The 6,686-nt window shown below is 40.9% G+C and overlaps 1 long non-coding RNA gene across 1 annotated transcript; it reads left to right on the top strand.

The window, feature by feature from the left end:
- Positions 1 to 3,687: 3,687 nt before the first annotated feature.
- On the top strand, positions 3,688 to 5,307 carry LOC111194846 (uncharacterized). Its single transcript, XR_007440688.1, has 3 exons — positions 3,688 to 4,195; positions 4,534 to 4,632; positions 5,273 to 5,307. It is a non-coding gene; the product is annotated as an uncharacterized LOC111194846 (long non-coding RNA).
- Positions 5,308 to 6,686: the final 1,379 nt, after the last annotated feature.

Raw genomic sequence — 6,686 nt, 5'->3', positions numbered from 1 at the left:
ACCAAAAAGGGAAGTACTATTTTTCATTAGTGCAGCAGCTTACAACATGACCATTAATTATGCGTAAAGTAACTCTGATTGCAGGGGGTAACTCTTAGAATTTGAACAGGTCATTCTGTAATAAGGGAAAATTAACTTCATTGTGGTGTTTAAAAGAGAAAATGTAAGGCAATAATAGGAGTAGAGGGGAGATTGTTAGAGAGGAAGCTTCAGTGTCCCTCCAATGTTCTTTAAATGATCAGACCTTTTTGCATTGTTTGCATATGTCTTCCGGTTGTCCTGTGGACTTACTAGCTAGGGATTTAATTTGTAAGATGGCTTGTACTCTGATTAGCACCCCCGGGGGGATTAGCCACAGATTTTGCAGCACCCAACATGGTCCAAGTAGCCCAGGAGCTCCGGGCTGTGCCTACAAGTGGTCTTGTGGTGGTGTTTCCTGAGAGATATCATCAGTTGATTTGGGATCAAAATGGTTTGCACTGTACCACCCATATCAGTTCTGGTCCAGACCATGAGTATGCAATAAAAATAATAATAATAAAAAAAGGGGTTTGAGATTCTCTCCACAACTACACTATTGTGGAATGAAAACATTGTAGCAGCTGTGGTCCTTTTTACTGAACAGCAAGACACTTTATTCACAATGCATTCAGATCCTCACATCTCCCTGGCCAGAAGTAGATGCACCGTCCCATGGAAGGACCTTGGTCCACGGGCCTCACGGGTGGCCAGGGCCAAAGATTGGGTGAACACGGAACACCCTAACGTGCAGTACAGGGCCTCCACCAGAACGTGGATGCACCCTATAATTACCATTTGAGGGCAGAGCCCGCGGTGGAGCTTTTTGGGCTAGCTCCACCCATGCAGGCAGCCGCACTCACAGAAGAAGAGGAACAAGAACTAGTTTCACTTCCTCCTCAGCTATGGGCCACTAGCAGGCATGATGTGGGTCTAATAAAAGATTGTGAACCAGTGTCTATTTCACCAAAGTCTTCCTATAGGCCTAGACAAGCTCAATCTCCATTAAAACCTGAGGCAATTGAAGGCATTAGATCCGTGTTTTAAGCTCTTCTTGAGGCAGGGGTCATAGTGCCATGCCCAGATTCACCAGTGCGAACACCAATCTTTCCAGTCAAGAAACCTGGCCGGGATAAGTGGAGATTTGTTCAAGACCTGCAGGCAGTAAATGCTGCAGTTCAGGCACAAGCACCTGAAGTTCCTAATTCACACACCATTTTGTCACAGATACCCGCAGATCACACCCATTACGCTCTAGTGGACTTAACAAATGCATTTTCAGTGTCCCATTTCATTCAGACAACCAATCTTGGTTTGTTTTCTCCTTCGAAGGAGAAGCATAAAATTTCGGATATATGTGGAAGCATCAGAACTTCCTTACTAGTTCGGGAACGAAAAATAAAACACTATGAGCTTATTAACAATCTACTAACAGCTTTGCTACTACCATTTTAGATTGTAGTGATCAAATGTGCAGCACATACTGTTCTTATCCAGTGAGTAAATTAAATGCTTTTTTATAACACAGTTATAACAGCTGCTCAAACTGACACAACAGACCACGATCAACCTACATTGCAAGATATTCAAGCAATGGCCACAATTTAAGAGACAAAATGTGTAAACAAAGTGTTTACCACAAAGATAATGGAATCTGGCAAAACACCAACACAAACAAACCATTGCTTAAAATCCTAATTAAGATTATTCATGGGGGAAGCCACATGAATAAAGGGGGAATAGCCCAAGCCATAGGGCAGCACTGGTATGCTCTTGGAATCTATAATCTCACTGAACATTTTTGTTCATCCTGCCTGATTTGTGCCCAAAACACACACAGACAGACCAAACCACGGTCTGACACCAGTGGGACATGCCTACAGAACCAGTTCAACACTGGCAGATAGACTTTGTAGAGCTGATAGGAAAAAAGTTTCTCTTGGTCTGTGTGATGATGTCAGGCCCCTGAACACATCACCATCTACCAAGAACCCCTATGTACATTTTGTTAAACACATTATGGACACACATTAACACAGTACTTACCTGGATCCTGTGAAAATGGCGGCGCGCGAGCCACCCGGGTCCTTAAGGTCTGGGTAGAGACCAAGGGGTGTCCTGGAGCAGGGGAGCCTGGGGGAACCTGTGAAAAAGAAAACATAGAAAATAATGCGTTAGCATTGTAAAATTATTATCAATACTTACCTGGTTCCAGACTGTTTTTACGTCTCTGCATCACCTCTCTCCGGTAACCTCCTGACCACTTGTCCTCACACTACCACAGTCTGCATGTGTATGTTTAGCAAATACATACAGGACTAGTAAGCTAAAATGGCACAACAAACTGGGTTAAATTAGGTTAAGGTGTTACCTCTTTTTTTGTGGTAGAGCAGGACCAGAATCCAAGCCAGAACAGGCCTGAGCGCTCTTGAGATTATTTTTGGCAGACCACCAAACGTAGGGATAGGGCCCCCGACCCTTGATAATCACCTCCTTGGCCACCCACTTGTAACACGTTGTGTCCTTCTCCACGACACACTCTCTTTTGTGTCTAAGCAGGTGAAAGCAGCACTTCCGGAAGCAGACGACCTAGCTTTCCACGAGATCCTGCCAGGGGAACTGGGTGCTGGTGAAGGACCTAAGAAGACAAAAATGGGACCACACCAAGTCCTCCTAACCACCCACACGGCGGTGAAGACAGAGGGACGAGGCACTTGGGTTCACCACACACACTGCAAGAGAGCCCCTACCACCCCAACTGACCTGGTATAAAGGCCACACCCGGTTAAGGTATCTTAAGCCTCACAGGTATAGGACGAGTGCGATAGGGCATGCCCGCACTCCGAGTACCGAAGTGTCAAGAAAACGCTAAAGTTACCTGCCCCGGGGTGTGGAGACCAGTGAGTCCAGGCAAGCCTGTCCAGCCTGAACCATATTCATCGAAACAAGCTCCAGCATGCGGATTATGATCCTTCTCGCCTGCCTGGGCTTCAAACTAGGAGCATGGGAGGCCGCTGAAAAACAGTGCCAAGGGAACAAGGCCTGCAAGGTGACGGTGGTGGCGGCAAACACCGTCGACTCAGACAAACATTGCTTGGTGTGTCATTCATTTGCTATTCCATGGATTCCCAACCCCCCAGATAACACCACGGCTGTTCCACCGATACAGAATAGGTCAGACTGTGAATTGAATCTGGGGGTAGAATATATGTTGATTTTTTTCCGAAGAATATTTGCTAACGGGACAGGTGACCCAATGGCATAGAGGCTTTAAAGCCTCTAAGCCCCATCGCCTGGACTATGACCCATCGGGACCCAGGTTTAACCCAGGGTTAAGCAATATGTCTTTAACTGTAGTTCCTCCGTCAGGAGCAACTATGTGTTTGGTTCCTTGTATTTTTAACTGCATTTCGACAATGATTACACGTTCATTCACTGCTCAGTACCAGATGTTACAGGTGAACTATAAAGATGACAGCTTCCCATTTTCTGTGGAGTTAAATTTGCAGCAGCAGTTTGGTGAGGACAATGAGATGTAAGTGACTGATTTAGAATCAAAGGGGAAATGTTATGGGAAAATGCAATTTATTGATGATGTTTATGCTTTAAGAAAACATATTTGTGTGATTCTAAATGCTACACAAGTGTTAAACTTGTGTTAAAGTGTTAAAGTGTGCTCTGCTCTCTCGCTCTGTGGAAAGAGGAACTGAGAGTAGTGGCAGACAGCCTAGACCCTTTTCTTAGACAGGAAAACAGTTGTTGTTGAACTCAAACTATGTGTTGTGATAGAAAGTCCTAGAGTGTCGAATGACAGTAAATGTGTTGAGTGCGATTACCATATAAGGGAAATCTATGAAATATCTCTGAATGCTGATTCATGTTTGTAACCTTTAAAGGATGCTGAGGGGAGGTATAAAAAACTGCTACTGAGCTCACAGATCTCAGAGCTGGGAATCACAGACCTTTGTATCTCTGTGTGCCTAACTCTCAATAAAGCTTGTTACTCACTTTCACATACGACGTAGAGGTTAGATTTTATTCTGTCTATCACTAATTTCCACCACATTTCGAATACGTGTACTATTTAGAAGTCCTTTATGCACAATTTAGTAGGCATTTAACTGCAACTGTCTGAGAGAGCTCATCAGTACAGAAGCAGCTTCTACCTGATCACAATGTGAGTATGACCATTTAATGTTTCTTGAATTTTGGTTAAATATATTATTGTATGTTTTGTATATTAAGAGATTGTATTATTTTACCAACATAAGAACTGACAGCACAGGACTAATTTCAGTTTCCAGACAGGCTTGATAAATGAATCTGTCTCAGAGGCTACTTTGTGTAACATTAGGTTATATTAAGTGTGTCTAACATTTTGTGTCTAAGTTTAAAAGGTAAAAGAGCATCATCACATTTAAACAAAACTGCTTAAATGATTTAATACATGACTTCAGGTGTCGGTTTGTAAATTAATCTTTTTATTAATACTTATCCCACCTGTTCTCCCACCAGTTTCTGTTCAGATTAGGGCAAGAAGACACAGCAATGAGACGTCTTTTCATCATCATCATCATCCTCGCTACGCTTACAGCTCCAGGAATGAGCACGAAGGTAACATGTGATAATGTATTCTTTCAGTTTTAATAAAATTATCTACAGATAAAAGACCTAAATTGTCATAAACAGAGCAGCTGCATGGTTTTCTGATAGAGAGTCCACAATAGAAAGGTCAAATTTACAAACTCACAGTGCTCTCCATAATATTTGGTAAAAACAATAGTAGGAAAACGTTTGAGCACCCCTTATAATTTTCATGACTTTCCTTTGTAAATCTATAATATATCATATAGCAGACGAACACATTGATATTTGAGAAGTGAAATGAAGTGTGCATAAATTTGGGCTCCATTAGAAAAAAATTATCAATATTTAGTAGATCCTCTTTTTTCAGAAAAAACAGTCTTTAAACGCTTCCTATAGCTTCCAATGAGAGTCTGGCTTCTGGTTGAAGATATTTTGGATCATTCTTCTTTACAAATCATCTCCAGTTCAGTCAGGTTTGATGGTTTCTGATCATAAACATTATAGAGGGCACTGTTTATAAGTGGTAACAACCATGTTTGGATTTACAGTCTAATCTAATGTATTTTAGATCTGATAATAACTGTGTATTTCTATGCTTCGTCCATTTTTATATTCTTGTATTGAATTTAAAAGCTTTATCTTATTCTATTATCATTATGTGTTTCAGATCTCCAGTAAGAAGACTGAAAAAGAGGTTGGTTTCTCATCTCCTGATAATAATAATAATAATAATAATAATAATAATAATAAAGAATGTTACAAACTGATATTAAATAAAACATTTGACAGGAAAACAAATACATTAAATACAATAATTAATCCTGTGTCTCACAAAAAAAACTTAGTTAACAGTTAAAAAGATCTTAACACTTGTTGTTAGGAAGGAAGTAAAAAAAAGACTACAAAAACAAAAATACTTGATAGTATAAAGGAGTTTTGCCCTTGCTTAGATGTTATTGATCAGTTTGCGTTTTTAGTTTTGCATTGGAGCAACAAGGCAGATGTAACCACAATTTTTTTTAATTAATGAAAAATGCAGTAAAATTCAGGAATTTATCTTGTCTTCTGCATGATTAGAGATCAGCTGGGCTGTCATGTAATTTTATTGATGAAGTTAAAGGGGACATGAAACATTTCAGTTTGTACAAGTTTTCTAAGGGATTAAATATAATGGAATTTATTTGGGGGGGAATTTTTTATATAAAATGTTTACACACTAAATTATAATATATTTATGTTTGTTACGTTTGAGCTAGGGCGCCGCCATGTTGCCCGTGCAGCGCTGGTGACGTCACGAGGTTGGTTGGTTTAAGATCCCAGGCATATAGCTAGAGGAAAAGAGCGTATTGTTTGTGGATGAAGACGAAGCTGAACTAGGCTAACATGGAGCATTTACTCAGAGATCTTTCCTGTATAAACCTGAGCAGAACTTTTCAGATGCTTTTCTTAGAGAGAGAGACGTTTTGGGAGTGTTTATTCTCTCTCTACGTGGAGCCGTGCAGAACCCTGCAGCGCGTCCACAGCAGGTACTACCATCCAGTTAACCAGCTAGTTTATATACATTTAGCTATTTAACATGTAAAGTCCAGAGTTCATTAAGACTGAATGAAACAAACATGATTTAAGTGGATATTGAAACACCCAGGCGCTGTTTGGTTGATAAACCGTTCAGTTTAGAAGTTAGAAAGCTTACTGGGTACTTAGCTTCATCTAGTTAGTGTTAGCTAGTTAGCTAGCGTTGGCTAGCTATGGTAAGATAGCTAGCTAAGTAGCTAATGCTAGCTATGTTCTCTTTAAATTGTCATTTAATCTAGATTTTCGGTAACGGTACCTCTCGGTGCTCTGCTGGGTGAGCGCGTTGTTCTCGTTCCGTTTGGCTCGTGCAGCTGCTGCTCTCATAGTAACTATATCCTCAGTCGGATGGTCTGTACATCTCAGCTGATCAGAGGAAAAATAAAAAACGGAGGAAAAAAGCCTCGGACTGCAGCTTGTTTATCCAGCGCTAATGCTCCTGACTTAAACCCCTCTCCTTCATATAGTCCTGGTCTAGAAAGTGCTCGCCACTAACCCCTAGCATTGCA

Source organism: Astyanax mexicanus, chromosome 9 (assembly GCF_023375975.1).
Source record: "Astyanax mexicanus isolate ESR-SI-001 chromosome 9, AstMex3_surface, whole genome shotgun sequence".
Taxonomy (NCBI): domain Eukaryota; kingdom Metazoa; phylum Chordata; class Actinopteri; order Characiformes; family Acestrorhamphidae; genus Astyanax; species Astyanax mexicanus.
The sequence above is the reverse complement of the archived record's forward strand: the minus strand, read 5'-3'. Positions and strand labels throughout refer to the sequence as shown.